The 17,021-nt window shown below is 39.5% G+C and overlaps 1 protein-coding gene across 1 annotated transcript in view; it reads left to right on the top strand.

Annotated features, from left to right (window-relative positions):
* Positions 1 to 12,351: 12,351 nt before the first annotated feature.
* glceb (glucuronic acid epimerase b) overlaps positions 12,352 to 17,021 on the top strand; it is a 57,116-nt gene continuing 52,446 nt past the window's right edge. Inside the window, exon 1 of the mRNA XM_086292654.1 lies at positions 12,352 to 12,562. The gene's annotated coding sequence lies outside the window, so the exon portion shown is untranslated. The remainder of the gene's footprint in view (positions 12,563 to 17,021) is intronic.

Here is a 17,021-nt window from a genome sequence, read left to right as displayed (position 1 = left end):
GAGTGTTTGCATAGCTGTAACAATGGCAGTGCTGATCTGATGACACAGCTGTAGCCTCCTATCTACTTTATGCTGTCTCTTCTCGCCTGTAGGAGGTAAAGAAACAGGCAGCCGTTGGTAGATAAACATGCAAGCATGACTGTTTTCTCACCGGTGGAAAACTGGACTGAAAAATGGAAATTATTATCACAGTAACAGAACAAAAAGTCACCAACCGCCTGTTCAACCGTATAAGAATAACAACCAATGGACACGTTTCATTAACATGCTGAGTAAACTAAGCATGGGCCAGAGTGTGGCCCCTCGAATAAACTGAGAAATAAACCATAAAGACAAGCTTAGATTGAATTACATTTACAGAGGTCCTGTTATAGACTAACATGTCACGTGTTGTGGAAATGATGACCTGCATTAGTATAAAGCTGGGGTCGGCAACCCTGATCACTTGTGTGCCACAGCTGGCTCGCGAAGGGTTAACTGATGGCACGACACGCAGGGAATTAATCTGAGAAGGTGCATTAAAATAAATGGCTGGGCCACTGGTGCACATCGCAAATTAGCTCGCATAGACACATTAGTTGTGCCGCTTCTTAAAACGGTATCTTAGCTAAAAAACCCAACTACTGGATTCCACTTGTAATTGGCTAAAAATCATTTAGCCTACCGGTGAGAGAGATGTTGCTAGCTGACAGTTTTTTAAGTGATGTTGAAATTTCCACGTTCCGCTACTTCAAATGCTTCAGGAGCTGCCCGCACAGCGCAGGACCAGCACCTCGGACATACACACAAATACAATACTGCACTATATGCCAACATCTGCGAACAAATATAGTTCTATAAAGTTGTTCTATATAGTGTGTAACTGTTCACATAGAGCGTTATTAAATGTATTGCTAATGCAATGGTTGATATGGCACATTGAGATGGTACTCATCATCAGAAAGGTTGCCGACCCCTGGTATAAAGGCTTCCATTAGGTGATCTTTACCAATAAAACTAATATCAATTAGTCACTTTCTCTTGCAATAGTCAAAGTATTGAAATTTAAAGCTCTTGTCAAAATTTTCCATCCACTTGTTATGGGCATAAAAGTCATGATAATTTGGGGCTTTGAACTCTTCATTTTCCATGGTGGAATGATTGTACAGAGTACATTTTTAATTACTTGGATCCACAGTTTTGAATTTATTTTGGATTTTGTGTGAAAACGATACATGCAGACTCAAATATATACATACACTCCCACTAATATTTGGTTAAATTTTCCCTAGCAAGTGTCTTGGTTTCCTTGCACAGACACCTTTTAAGCACAGCCCACATATTTGCAATAGGCTTACAGTCAGGGTTTTATGAAATCCATTCCCAGAAATTTCATAGTTATCTGAAACTACTATGCTTAAAATGCCTTTACGTTCTAGATAAGAAATTAAGTAAGAGAAGCTTAAAGTTCTTTTCTTTTCAAACCCAGGAGGCAACCAAAAGCTCATTAATGACCAGCTACATTTTTATTACTATATTAAGGCTAACTTTTTATAAAGGTGCAATCCATTCTACCTCAGTGATCCAAATATTTCCCACAAGTCCTGGTAGAACGTGATATATTTTTAATCCACTACTAAAAGTAAAATGGCAGAATGTAAACAGCGACCACGATTTACGCCAGCCGTCTCTGACTTTGGATTACCTCTTAAAAAGTCACGACAGGTTTGCTTTCAGTGTAACTCTGAAAGATACAATGTGTGCACCCTCTGAAAAGTGCACAGACTCAGATTTGTCAAACGTATGCCTTGGCTCCGTGATAGATTGTAAGTGAAAAAGCTGAGCTTTCATTTGGCTGTCAGGAGGAGCTGCCAGCTTCAGCAGTTCTATAACCTTTTAAAAAATGAACGGCTTTATGGTAATGGCTAAAAAAAGTCGTAAATAACAAAAATGAAGTGTTGCAAGTGTTTCAGCCAAAGCAATCAGTTGTATTCAAATCAGGTGGGGTAAGAGCACAGTCACATTATAATTGTTGAGTCTTTCCGTGACGCTTTTCAGAATTTCATCCTGCTCAAGGATGCGTTTTACAATGTCTTTGTTGAAGAATGTATAATTTGCATTTAATTTAAATTTAGATGCTTACACTTCTTTTGCCTCATCTCTGAATCTGTTGTACAATTAACTCCACTGGAGTTGGTGAAAAACAGTCCTCAACACAGCAAGTGAGCCTGTTTGCAATAATTTAAAGTTAGAGCTGATCGAGTGGGAGTCAATTTGCATATAAAGATTCAAAACTGGCAAATGTTACTTGGAAAATATAGTTAAAAAATCTTGTGTTTCCTCATTCATCAACTTTATTACATTACCTTTAACATTAATCAGCTTAACAGACCTTTTTTTGCGGATGGAGGATGTGTCAAAAATATATAATATATAAAATTAGCTCGCTTCTGTTCTGTCTTTGTGGCTCTCTGTTTTACGCTACTTAATATAAGTGAACTAACATTGGAAGACATAGTACATGAATCTTTTATGACCCTGAGACAGCAGATAAAGTGGAAGACAAAAGAAGCTCTGCTCACAGTGCACTCCGGACGCCGAGATCAATCAAATGTCAGTCAGACAGACTCACCTCTGTGTGGAATCTTAATCTGAGAGAGTGTGCCTTTGAGGCGAGCCTCAACTTTTAAAGAGCTGTTGTTCTATGCAAAGGGATATAAACTATATATAAACTATGTCAGATGACAGTGTGAGAAGCTGTTTTGCTGCACTGAAGATTTAACACTTATACTGCGCAAAGTGTTGCTATATTGATGTACTTGTGTACTCGTATTTCTAACCTGACTCCTAAAAGTACATTTTTACAGAATGATTATCATAGTGAGTGTATCTATCTGTCTATGTCTGTTCCCCAACTCTTCCTAGACACTCAAATCTTTACAAATTATATACATATTATCCATAGTAGCTGATCTCAAAACATTACGTGTACGTTACATACTTTTTGCCAAGCACTTTTTAGTGCAGTGGCACTTTGGGGTCACTGGAATGTGTCGCATATATATATATATATATATATATATATATATATATATATATATATATATATATATAGCTCTGAGCACATACAAGCTCTGAGCACAAGATCCATAGAGGCTGGGGTCTATCACACCAGGCAAGACCCCAGGTGCAGGCTGTGTAAAGATGCCCCAGAGACAATCCAGCACATAACAGCAGGGTGCAAGATGCTAGCAGGGAAGGCATACATGGAACGCCATAACCAAGTGGCCGGCATAGTGTACAGGAACATCTGTGCCGAGTATAACCTGGAAGTCCCGAGGTCAAAATGGGAGATGCCCCCAAGGGTGGTGGAGAATGACCGAGCTAAGATCCTGTGGGACTTCCAGATACAGACGGACAAAATGGTGGTGGCTAACCAACCGGACATAGTGGTGGTAGACAAACAGAAGAAGACGGCCGTAGTGATCGATGTAGTGGTTCCGAATGACAGCAATATCAGGAAGAAGGAACACGAGAAGCTGGAGAAGTACCAAGGGCTCAGAGAAGAGCTCGAGAGGATGTGGAGGGTGAAGGTAACGGTGGTCCCCGTGGTAATCGGAGCACTAGGTGCGGTGACTCACAAGCTAGGCGAGTGGCTCCAGCAGAACAACATCAGAGATCTCTGTCCAGAAGAGCGCAGTCCTGGGAACAGCTAAGATACTGCGCAGGACCCTCAAGCTCCCAGGCCTCTGGTAGAGGACCTGAGCTTGAAGGATAAACCGCCCGCAGGGGCGTGCTGGGTGTTATATATATATATATATATATATATATATATATATATGGGATCAACACTAATGATGGGATCGGCACTGGGATCAACACTAATGATGTTGAAGACACATCGCAAGTCTACTGGCTGAAAATGAGGAGCACGTATAGTGTGATTCACATTTAACTTTTTGAATGTAAAAGCATACAGGCACTCACAGAGCATTTCACGTAGCCCTACTTGACAATATGAATGCGCTTATGTGCCAAAAATAGCATGAGCAATCTAAGCCAACAGGCACAGTAGAAAGACTGTAGAGTTCAGACCTGCACAAAATATGCTATGAGATGTTGGATGAAAAGAGCAGGTATACACAGACAGCAGATGATTGAGGGTGTGGGTGTGACAGACATGTGACTGGACAGAACATGTGGAGGATGGATGGGGTGATAAGGGGAGGTAGGTGTGAAGAGTGGAACATAAAAAGAGGCTCAGAGTAAAACTGACATGTGCTATCTCTGCAGTGAAAGATAGCCTTATTGTTTTAGACAAACTGGAAATCCAATTGTTTTGTGTTTTGTAAAGCGCCCTTATGGTGGAGCCTCAGATAAATCAGCTACAGCTGCAGAAGCAGGTGTAGCTGATAGCGTTGATATCAATCCGGTGCTTTTAACCTATAAAGGCAGCTTACACATGGGAGAGCAGTGTGCCATGATTTATGAGATGAATTGTCATCAATTTGCATAATCTCAACACTAAATCAGTGTCATTCTTACTCTCCACAATAAATAGTTAACACAACAAAACACAACTTTCAGCTTTTCATGTATTTTGAAACTGGATTTTTCCCCCCCTAGACCTGGAATGTAAATGTGCTTGTCTCCAAATCACTCTGGGTTCAACTTTGGTTGATGTGCTATAAGCTATAAATTAGGGATGGGCGAACTCCAGGCCTCAAGGGCCGGTGTGCTGCAGGTTTTATCCAACACAGCTGATTTAAATGGCTAAATTCCTCCTCAACATGTCTTGAAGTTCTCCAGAGGCTGGGTAATGAACTCATCATTTGATTCACATCTGATTCAGGTGTGTTGACCCAGGGTGAGATCTAATACCTGCAGGACACCAGCCCTTGAGGTCTTGAGTTCCCCACCCCTGCTATAAATAAAATAGGTGTGACAGTCAACACAGTTCGAATGGTTCAGACATTTTTCATCGTCCATATTTGTGGTATATTTTTGCCATTTCCAAAAAATGTTATTTATTTAACACAATCAATACTACTGATACCATGTTTATACATATATATGGATCGATTCATATTGGACTGATATATTGTTAAGTACAAAGCTGTATGTTCTTCACCTTCAGATGTTTTGTCGTTGCAACATTATGGTTGCTGTTCAGGCTCGGTTTCAGTTTAACTCGAGCATCTGCACCCTGCCACAGACGTCCTTTTCGGCAACATTAACCAACTCCTTCAATCTTTCTTTTTTACTTGCTCTTGATAAATCTGTCTCTGTGCATCTTATAAATATAATACAGAAAAGCTTCCAGGCATATTAATTTGTAAAGCTTGCTGCAGCCAGGCCTGTATCAGACAAGTCCCAGGGTGCCTTGTGTGAAAATTAGCATTTGATTATTTCCCTTTGCTCTCTTCTTCCATTAGCAACACAACTTTACTGTTCTCAAGGACTGAGAATGCAAATTAGCTATGTAACTAACAAACTGTTATCAGTCTGAATGGTCTCTGTGGGTTTTGCCATCTTTTATGCGGCGGCGAAAACACTCTTCATTTGTGCAAATTGTATTATGTTCAGTAATTGTGGGAAATAACTGGTGGCAAAACCTCTGAAAAAGAAAATTATGTTGTCGGACTGAAGAAAGAAATGTGTTTTGAACGCCTTCATCCACAGGAAGACCTCCCCTCCACCCACTATCTCTGTCCACACAGAGCTGTCAGTCAGTTTATATCTCTTTCTAGTGCCTGAGGTTGATATCAGATACAGAGAGCAGCGCATTAAAGTGATGCCGCTACCCTCCTTTTCCAAAAGTTAAAATGAGAAACAGACTTGGAATACAAATAGCCACAGATCAAATGAATGGTAGGGATTTTGAGCTCCTTATCTCACTCAGTCAGTCATTTTGGAGCCCAGACACCAAAAGGAGAGACTATGGGCTCAGAGGTTCTCTCAGCAAGCCCTCTGGCTGCAGCGCAAACAGGGACATCTTACACACATATCGCATTCAATTTTGCCTTCAACATTGTTATTATATTTTTGACAGTTTCTTCAAAGAAGCTATTTTTCTGCTCGTGCTTTTGCTACTGATACCATATTTTTGCCATATTTCGGCCTCCCTTTGCTTTTGGGAAATCCAGAGAAAAGTTGAGCCCCTGAGACTTCACTTTGTGCATCATTTGTAAGAAAGGATTTTGATTTTTAAGACAGGGCGTTAAGCCTGCTAATCCCCAATTTATGCTGCCGTTGCTCTGGAACGGTTCCTGACAGGTATTAAAAGTAGGACTGGTGTTTGAAGTTCTTTTCAGCAGCTTCAGTGAGTCCACATTTCAGTGGTGAGGTTAGTTTAGACTTTGAGTGTTTGAGCCACAAAAACACACTCAGAAATCTCCTCAGCTGCGATGTGTTTAATCAGCCTTTGAATGAAATTTTTTTTTAAAAAAAACCAAAGAACAAAAAAAAGCTTTTAATTTCCATAGAATTTAGTCACGGGATGGGGCAATGGTGCTCAGCAAGTGGGTTTGATCGAGAAGGTTGCTGCTGCTTGTCAGAAATATGATTAAGCTCTGAAATAGTCTCTGCTGACTGAACGACCCTTGTTGAGTGTTCACCAAAAGCAACTCACATTTCAGCCCTGCTCCTTGGGTTCAACAGTTGAAGAAATGAAAAGAGAAAACGATCGCTTTTGAACTGCCTATATTTAATACCACATTCAAATTCTTGGGTATGTGTGTGTGTTTGTGTGTGTGCATGCGTGTGTTTCTCTTCTTTTCAGCAGTGAACGTGCACAATATCGCTCTGCACAGAATGAATGACTGAATAGCATCTGTGTATGCTGACAAATGGGCTATAAAACCACGTTTCCTTTACATTTCAGTCCGTTACCAGTCCCATTATTGTCTTTTTGAGTGTTGACAGTTAATAATGTCCCTTTTGATCCAAATTTGTTTTCTGATTTGAATCAATAAAGTTTATCAGAGTACTCATCACAGTACAGGGACACAAATACACAGCACAAAATCAAATAGCTTTTTTGTACCACGCTTAAATATATTTCGACACACTCAAATATCTTCTTTCTTCATTTATTTGGCAATATTGTCTCTCATAAAACCTCTCTGAGAGGTAATTACATTAACTATAAAAGAAGATGTAATATGAAGTTTCTATTGCCAAGTTGTTCATAATGACGATAACGCCCCCTCCCCCGCAGCTTTGTATAACGTTTTAGGAGAAACATCACAATGATTTGTGTGTGTGAGTGTGTGTACACACACGTGTGTGCATTTTTCCTTTGGTTTTGTAATAAAGGAATATTAGAAAACTTATAGAAAAACAACATTTTAAAAGGAATGGAAAATAAACTCTGGACTTAAAATTGGTGCTCAAAGAAACACATAAATACCTCTGTGAGTATAGAATTATCTCCATCTTCCGGACTGATTCTAGCTCTGTGTTGCTGTAGTATGCCCTTTGGAGCAATAAATGCAACCAAGCTATCATATTTTAGTTTCGTGGTTTATCATTGCTATTATCATTATTATTTATCATTAGATCCCAGTTACAAGGAAAGTCTAAAGCAAGTGAAGAAAGGAAAGGAAGTCTGGACCGGCTTTCCATCTGAAGGTCAGAGTCTGGTCCTTTTCCCTAATAGGTTAATAGAAGCTGATAGAGATCGGTGTTGAAGAGACTGGCCTAGCTCTAACTGCCTATGTCTAAATGCCAATCCCACTAAAACTCTAATGATGCAACTTACTAGCAAACCTTGAGTGCAATCAGCTGCCACACCCGCTAACAGTAGCTCTCCTCATTGATCCTTGCACTTGGGAAAATTGCTAGGTTAAACGTTAGTGACCAGGAAATAGCCCCCAAGGATGTGTTCAATTCAAGGGCTGGAACAACCCATTAAAACTATTTGAGAGATGTAACATATAAAAAGTTTTACCTTTGTCCACAATGTTGGACTTTAAAAGCAAATGGATATTATATTTAAGCAGTTTAGCAAGGGTAAAGCAACTAGCTCGAACAAATGATAGGAATCATGACATGTGACATTCACTCATAGAAAACCTATCATTTCCTTTGCTTGTAGCTAAATACAACCGTGCTATTTTATCTTGGTTTAACGGTCTATCTTTGCTAACATTCTCCAAGTAGCACTAGAACAATCATATCGTTAGCTTCATAGCATAAGTGCCTAAGTCATTGACTTAGTCAAATGACTTAGGCAATTATGCTATGAAGCTAACGATATAGCTAAAATTATATAATATATAGTCAATAGAATTTTATTAGATTAGATTAGATACATTTCTTAAAGTAATGGCAGTCCTAGATAATTTTTTTAAAAGAAGGAAAATAAATATGTTGGTGTTGCCATGTATAATTTGGTCCATTTGTTTTTGGACAATGGTAGCTTTGCCTTTACACACCACCACAGTGGAATTTAAATCAAGCGGTCAATATGTGATCGAAGTGCAGATTTTCAGCTTTGATTAAAGGGATTCAACAAAAATGTTGTATCATCTGTTTAGCAGTTACAGTCATTTTTCAACATGGTCCACAGTTTTCAGAGGATCAAAATAAAACAAACAACCTAAAATAATTTCAAATATCATTGTTTTTAATAATGTGATGAATACTATGATGACCCTACCCACTCAGCCTTCTCTGTTCTGCCTCTTTCTGGTCTTGTGTTGAAGGCAGCAGGTTGTGATAGGCAGATATTGAGAGACGGCACATCTGTTGGCACTTGGCTAATGGTTGGCTAATGGTTTAATGTTTAATGTTTTCACTTCTTTCCAGCAGGCAGGAGAACAGCTGGTTTGGGTTTGGCTTTGGATTAACTTCACTTTTCTTTTAGAGACCTTTGCAACATACGTGAATTCACACTCTTCACGTGACTGATCTGGCCACTACATTTTTATTTCTTTTAATTTACATTTTTATTCCTCTAAGACAAATTTATATGTGTGATCTCCCTCCCTTTGTCTGACCTTTGGGCTGGTTTGTGAGAATATGCTTTGCAGTCAATGACTGCCTGATGTCTAGAACCAGACACCACCAAATGCTGTCTTTCCTCTTTTGAGATGCTCTGCTAGGATTTTACTGTAGACACCTTTATTTGTGGGTCCCTCCAGTTTTGTCTTCAGTTACTGAAACGCATGCTCTGCTGGGTTGAAATCAGATGACTGACTTGGCCTGAACAGCAACCATAATGTTGCAACGACAAAGAATTTCCCATTTCTTTGCCCAGAGAAACTGCTGGGTTGATTTTGCAGTTTGTTTAGGATCATTATCCATTTGCACTGTGAAGCAGTATTTATCTGAATCTCAGCAGAAAGTATAGCCCTGTAAACTTCAGAATACATTCTGCTGTTCCTATCAGCAGTCACATCATCAGTGCTAGTGATCTAGTTAAATGCCTATGCCATAACACTGCCTGCACCCTGTTTGACAGATGATGTGGTATGGATTTGATCACGAGAGGTTCTCTTCCTTTCTCTTCCCATCATTATGGTATAGATTAATCTCAGCTTTATCTGTCCAAAGAATATTTTTTTCAGAAAAACAACCAGGCCTTCTTGATCCTCAGTGTAGTCAGTGGTTTGCATGTTGGTGTAAACACTTAATCTTTTCCATTCTTGAAGGTCTCTCTTGATTGTAGTTTCATGGTAAATGGTAAATGGCCTGCATTTGTATAGCGCTTTTCTAGTCCATAGGACCCCAAAGCGCTTTACACTACATTCAGTCATCCACCCATTCACACACACGCGATAGCAAGCTACATTGTAGCCACAGCTGCCCTGGGGCGCACTGACAGAGGCGAGGCTGCCGGACACAGGCGCCACCGGGCCCTCTGACCACCACCAGTAGGCAAACACGGGGTTAGTATCTTGCCCAAGGATATTTGGCATGCAGCCAGGATGCAGCCTGGGATCGAACCACCGACCTTCTGATTAGTGGCTGACCTGCTCTGCCACCTGAGCTACAGCCACCCCTTTCACAATATCTCCTTGAGAGTGTTCTTGACTACACTTGACTTCTTGACTAGAAACTATGAACACTTTTTAAACCAGTGAAATAACTCTGCAGTCATCCACTGCAGTTGTCTTCTGTGGGCTCCCAGGAATTTTGCTGTTTATGAGCAAACTGGTGGATTGCTTCTCTTTTATGAATGCACCTGTGATGGCTGCACTTACAGCCAAACAGTGGTAATATCACCATGTTAGTGTAGAGGCTTATAAGTAACCTTGCATTCACATTTCTTTCTTTAAATATAGGAATTTATTTACAGAACAATAAATAACTGGTTTTGGTTTAGAATTATTCACATATCCACATAACACTGCATTCTAAAATAAGTGCGCACATTTTAGTTTACACTGTTATGTATAATAAATTTTTTGTTTTCTGAGTTACCTTACTTGCAACTGTTCCAGTCCCTTGATTTAGGAGCCAAGAGGTGGAGAAGGGGCGGAGTGAGCTTTAAAGGAAGACTACAAATTGGTTCATGCCATAACTCAGGACCATGGGGGGGGGGGGGAATTGGAGTTCATTATGTTTGGTTTAGTTAGGTTTTGTGTGTTTTACCCCTTCTCCTGTTTTTGTGGGCTGATCAGCCACTATTTAAGTTTCCCCTTTGTCTCGTTAAGTTAGGTCAGTTTTTTTTTGAGTTATCAGTTGTGTTGTCAACTTTGAGTGGAGTTTTGTTAGTTTGACCTCTTTTATGGGCCCAAGATTTTGATTCTTTTTGCATGAGGTAACCAATTATGTTTTTTGGGTTAAATAAAAAATCATTTTTTGGACTTTAACCTGTGCCTAAGTTTCCTTCACTGCTCGGTCCATCACAGCACCAGATTGTTGGTTTGGCAAGGATGATATTCATCTTCTGGGAACATGAATATCAGCACAAAGAAAGTCATCAGCCAAGAGAATTCTGCACTATAGACCAACTTAGGGGACACAGCAACTTTGCCTTTGTGAAAAAAGAACACCTCATCAACAAAGGCAAATGCCATTAATTAATTGTGCAGCTTAAAATGTTATAATGCGATGTGATGTGCTGGTTGTGGTTTGCTTACTTTAGATGATCCTGTTCATTGACTTCTAATTCACCAAAACAAAATCATTTCAGTATTCAAACCATAATGAAAGAAAAACATACAGGATCTTTCTACATGTTTTTAAAAAAAAAAACAAAAAAAAAACAGAGCTGACTGAATTTTAAACATATTTTTAGATGAAAGAAGGGCTGAAGATGCTGGCTTGCTAATCTTAAAAGTAAATTTAAAAAAATAGGAAGAATTTAAAATAAAAGAAATCTGGATTCCTCTGAGTCCACTAAACTATTAAGCACCAGTGGACTGGAGAATCTATACCTGATTTTAATGAGCATCCACAACTAGGACAGCTAAAGCTACTGAGACTGCATTAGTGCCCGTTAAGTTAACTGCGGGGATATGCGACACTCACAGAGAAAATGTGAGAATGCTCAGATGTTGTTTTTTTTTCCCCATCAGAGAGTGGTGCAGTCTTGCATCATGCATGTGCTGCACTCTGGGTTCCTTTTGCCTATGATGATATCATCTTCTTTTATTCTTTCTCACGTTGTACTTCATAAGACATGGGATATAGTGAAGATGACTGGATTTCTCATTTATTTAATGCTTTACTGAAATACCCTCATGCAGTCTCTTGTAAAAGATATTAGAGGTCTAAGAAAACTTAAATAATCTCATCTAATGTAACACATCTGAGAATTTCATCAGTGTTTCTTCATTCTAGTCAAAAATACTGCAGTGCATTCTGCCTCCGTCATTTACATTATGTAGAACAGTTGCTTTATAATTCTTGTGTCCTTTCTCTGCATTGCACACACCTTATAGGCAACCTGAGGCTGTTTTAGCTATCAACTGATGCAGTTCTCCACATTTTTCTTGAGGCAGAGGTATGTGCAGATTGTAGCAGTTAGGCTTTTGATTAATGCAGTGTTGCCTTAATAATAATAATCACTTGGTCACTTATGTTCTTGTTTTAGTATTTTATTTCAGGTAGTTTTAAAAAAATGATTTGCCTAATGTTAGTTGCATTAATAATACTAATAATAATGCTAATAATAATAACAATAATAATAATAATAATAATAATATGTAAAATGGGTTTCAAGTTAGTTAAAAGGTATATTAACTTTAGAAAAATAAAAATGCTTATTTTATTTTATTTTATTTTATTTTATTTTATTTGATAGAGAAGCAGACTGTCTCTCAGACTTTCACACAAACCCTAACAAAAACAAACGCTTCGCTCCAGCCGGCTACTGTGATTGGTCCGTAGACACCCCCGAGTTCTCGCCCTATCTCGCGATGCCAAGGATTCTTCCCAGTGAGAAGCAGACGCTGAACTGTATTCAGTCGCTGTTGTGGCTGGGAGGCAGCAGAGTCAGGCAGTATCTTTGGTTGACCGTGATCCAGCCAAAGGTAAAGCAGGAGTCTTTTAAACTGACCGACAAAGCGAAAAGAAGCTACTGACGTGTCTGGCCAAACTCCGACTTTGCAAGACACCTTTCATCCTCCAGGTAAGGTTGCTACCTTTATCGTCCTGTTGGCTCCCGCTGTCCAGACACTCATATACAGGGCTAGCTGATATTTTCACAGTTGAGTTTTACACCAGCAAAGCAACATTTAACCCCCCCCACCAGTCTTCGCGTCCTCTTCTGTCACATTTTAAGTTATCCTCGTAAAGCACTTTGTCGATAAGTCATGAAGAAAGCCTCCAGCTGGTCGGCGTGTGTTAACGGAACCAGAGTGTGTGTGTGTGGGGGGGGCAAGCAGCAACTTCAAAGCTCACTGTCGACTCTGTCTCTGGAATGGATATCCCTGTTAGCTTGTATGCTAACGATACATCTGCTTAGTATAAAGTGACTTGGCTTGCTCACTAGCTAGCTGGCTAATTCGCTTGCCAACTCAACACAGTTCTGGGTTACTGTCCTGTCGATGAGGCGGTGGTGAGGTGGCGAGGCGAGGGAGCCATGGCAAGCTTTTTGTGAATGAAACTGACAAACTTAACTTGTTCACCGGTTAGCTAACCTGCAGGCATTGATACTTAAAGCGACAGTTCTGCTCTTGGTTTATAGTACCTTGAATAATTTTAAACCCACAAGTCTTTGCAACAGAATAGCGACTTTTAATGCTAGTACCTCTTAAGGTTCAAAGGAAGGTATCTTTTTGTGCACAAACTTATCTACAGAGATGATTTTACTCCACACATACCTCTAGCTGTGAGTTTGTTGTACACTAAAGATAAAAAACCAGCTATGTGTAAAAAGCCTTTTGAGGAGTAGAGAATAATCAGAGATTGAACTTAAGCAGCCTGAGCTCTCTGCTGTGGTAACTACACAGCTGTTAACTGTGTGCCTTTGTTATGGATCTTCTTTAAATGGCATGGGGTGATTTTAGGGAACTGATATGTTCATGTTGTTGGTTTTTCTACATACTCTTACAAATGTGTTTACTCCAGGCAAGAAAAATTACGAGCCAGATAAAGCTGTCGGAGGAAAGGAAAAAGGTCTGCAGATTATTTGGCCACAGTTTTAAAATGTAACTCTTAAAACATTTCTATATGGGCATTATTTTCATCTGTGCTGATTTTGAGATCATTGTCACCAAATTTATAGGTTTGGCCAGGCTCTACAGGCTCTACAAAGTACACATTCATTGTAAAACCAAACACACTAACATAAAATAAGCTGTAATATAGCAGTGACCGTGTTATATGTAAGACCCTGGGTGTGCCTGTTTTTCTCCTTGACGTGCTAGTCATGTATCCCGGAATGATGAAGGGGATGGAAGGAGAATCTCTTATATTTTGTTTTTGTATTTTAAATGTTTTTTGTGATTGCCCAGAGGAACGGTTATTCCTGTAATAAATGTCTGGTTGTTCAGGAAAATTTTTAAATAAGTAAATTTTAAGATGCATTTATTTATTAAATGGTGGTTGCATTGTTGCTTAGCATTAAGACTTAGTCTGTTGTGTTTGCATGATATGGTCAAGAAAGGCACATATGCCTGTTGAACTGAGCATGGAATCTGGCATATGCACCAGCTGCCTCTTTAAATGGTGTGCAGACTCTGCCTACATGGTGTACTGCATGTGTTTATGCAAGTGCGTGCCAGTATTCAGGATCTCCTACTAAAAATCTCTGCCCACTTTGGGTGTGTCTCTTCCTTTCTGTTTGATATGATGCCGAGAAAGAGCCAGCCAATACCAGTCTACTCCACTTTGAACAGTTTTCTGCACTCTAAGTGTTAGAATAGGGACTGATGTTTAGTAGACTCAAAAAAGGATGTTTCTGAGAAAATCGTAAGTGAAACAGCAGTTGTCATGTGTGTTTTGTTCATGCCGTACTGCTCTCTGCTCCCGGGTCACTGTGTAGAATTATGAACCAACACTCCAAATATGATCATGGTCAGTCCTGTGTTGACAAAGCAGTTTGAGCTACCTAGGCGTAGACTAAGTGTAAGATCTTTGAAATCATCATTTGGTATTTGGTGATGAGACAGCAGGACATTGTTTTTAAGTATTACAGAGAGAGCTGCAGCGGTTCAGACTGTGTAGGTTATTTATCCCTCCTTGAACTACTGCCGGGAGGTTCTTTTCAGTTGTCACTGGTTATGCCCCTCAAGGCCTACTGGATTAATTGATCACTTAATGCCTAGCATGTCACAGACCTTGACATGCGCTATTGCGTTGAAACAATCAGAATTATTCTCTTCACCTGTGAGATGTCATAATGTTTTAGCTCATGTGTGTTTGACACTGAATTCGTACTACCAGTTGTCACTTGTTAGCAGGGAGTACGACTTTGCAAGCAGTTTAAAGTGAATCCTGGCACAAATAATAGGAGCTGATGGCACATCCATTAAGAATGAATATTAAGGAGACCTACTGTCTTCAGAAATTAATAAAAATGCATATTGATTTGTACATTTTTTTTGTAATTGTTGGAGGAGGGGTAGATAGCTATTTAAAACTCTGTTATTACTGGTCACTTGTGGTTATTCCTCTGAAAGTGAAGGTAACTCTCTAGTATACTCTGCACCCTGTTGTATATTCTCCGTTGTACACAGCAATACTATCATTCCTAAACTAAATCCTGCCAGTATATTTATGGCTCTAGCTTTAGTCTTATTGATCTAGCATGCAGTCATACTGCATATCGATTCATTTGTGTGAAAATGAGGATTTTTCTCTAAAGGAAATTAAAATCCACTTATCTAAATGTTAACCAGACTTATGGCATACAACCTGATTTACATTTAGATCGATGGCCCCTATACTGTGTTTATTCCCATGAGTGTTGTTTGTTTGTTTGAGGTTGTGAACACATCAGAGGACATTTGTGTGGCACGATTTTTCTTTTTTTACACGATAGATTTGCAACTAGGGCTGCGCGATATGACCATAATCTCATATCCCGACATAAGACATTTCTCATCCCGATAACGAGATATATCACAATTCTGGGCAACTAGACTTGTGTGAAGTGTTTTCAGCTGGGTGTTGTGTACCTGGAGTTGATTTTTTTCTTATATTTTAGATAGAAGTTGTAATGGCTGTCATTTTCTTTGAGAGTGCTTATTACACGGCGTGCTGGAGGGAAAAGCTTGTTCTAACGTTTGAGTGTAAGGTTTATTTTGAGCACCTGGTGGCTCTTTTTTGCTTCTCATCCATAAACTCTGTCCATACTCTTTCACGTGATTGTTGTGTTTGTGGTAGAACAGGTTGGGGACCGGTTTGCGGCATAGTTTGCATAGCACAGTTTTCTGGTCCGTGTCAGAGTTTTCATAACCAAACCTTGTCCATGCTACAGAGGTAGCTGCTCGTTTGGGAGAAAGGTCCTCGATTTGACTGGTCCTTCTGTTTGGAGCTACCTGGTTCTGCCTCATCATCACTGGCCATACTTTTATACTCTGTTGCTGCATCCACGTGGTGACCATCCAAATGATGAAAAAATATTGCAGTAAACGGTGTATTCTGCAACACTACGAAACAAACAATAGATGTTTTAATTTTGTCATCCGATATATTTTGTCATATCGCACAGCCGTATTTGCAGCTCATGTTCAGTGATGAATGCCCTTACCCATTTTATATGGGTTAAAAATCTTTGAATTTCATACTTTGTTGAAATGTCTACATAGAGGACTTATCTTCTTTTTTTCAGTCAGTAAATGTAAAGTGTGGACGCCACATAAAAATGAGATGCTGGAAATCCATTTAAAAGCATTTGCAGAAGCAGGAAATTCATCATAGTAAAAATTTATCCTTTATGTTGTTGTTGATTTGAGTGCACTTTCAGTTCTGTCAATGAAAATGTTGACATGACACAGATGCAGTGGAAGCCCCTGAAAATGCAAAGTTATAGTTCAAACCTAAACTGAAATACGTTGTGCAGTTATCCAGAAACTTTATCACCTTATTGTGGCAGCTATTCTGTCATCTTTGCCAATTGACATTCATCCCCTTCTAAAGCTTGGGGGCTACGTGGTTCCACTTGGTGCTCTGATTTTACATACAGTAAAGCAGTATTAGTGTTGGTACATTTTCAACAGAAATTAAAGCTTGCTTATTCCGAATTATAGATGTTTTCTACAAAGGCAGTTTTTCCACGTGAATTCCGGATAGTGTCAAGAGATTATTCTCAGACACAATCTCATGAATGGAAATTGAGCATTTGGATTACAGTGGTTCTTTGGTGGGGCATCGAGGATGTACAACACATGAATCCCACTGATTCACTGTGAAGTTTTTGGATAGTTGCCTGCACTATTAGGCTCCGTTACACACACTCTGCAATCAGAAGCTGGCAGGGTTAAAAGTGTGTTTAGTGTCCAGTCTGACTGATTCAGACATTTGGGTTCTTATGTACACCTCTGGGTGATATCTGGAAAACTTCAGGGCTGCTGCATATGCGTGAAAACTCATTTAGTGACTAAAGCTGCTTAAACATTAACGGTGCCTCAGTCTGTGCCAGC

The sequence above is a fragment of the Aulonocara sp. 'chitande type north' Nkhata Bay genome, linkage group LG1 (assembly GCF_057382095.1).
Source record: "Aulonocara sp. 'chitande type north' Nkhata Bay isolate Kocher_YH1m ecotype deep benthic linkage group LG1, A_spYH_male_GT1.1, whole genome shotgun sequence".
Taxonomy (NCBI): domain Eukaryota; kingdom Metazoa; phylum Chordata; class Actinopteri; order Cichliformes; family Cichlidae; genus Aulonocara; species Aulonocara sp. 'chitande type north' Nkhata Bay.
The sequence above is the reverse complement of the archived record's forward strand: the minus strand, read 5'-3'. Positions and strand labels throughout refer to the sequence as shown.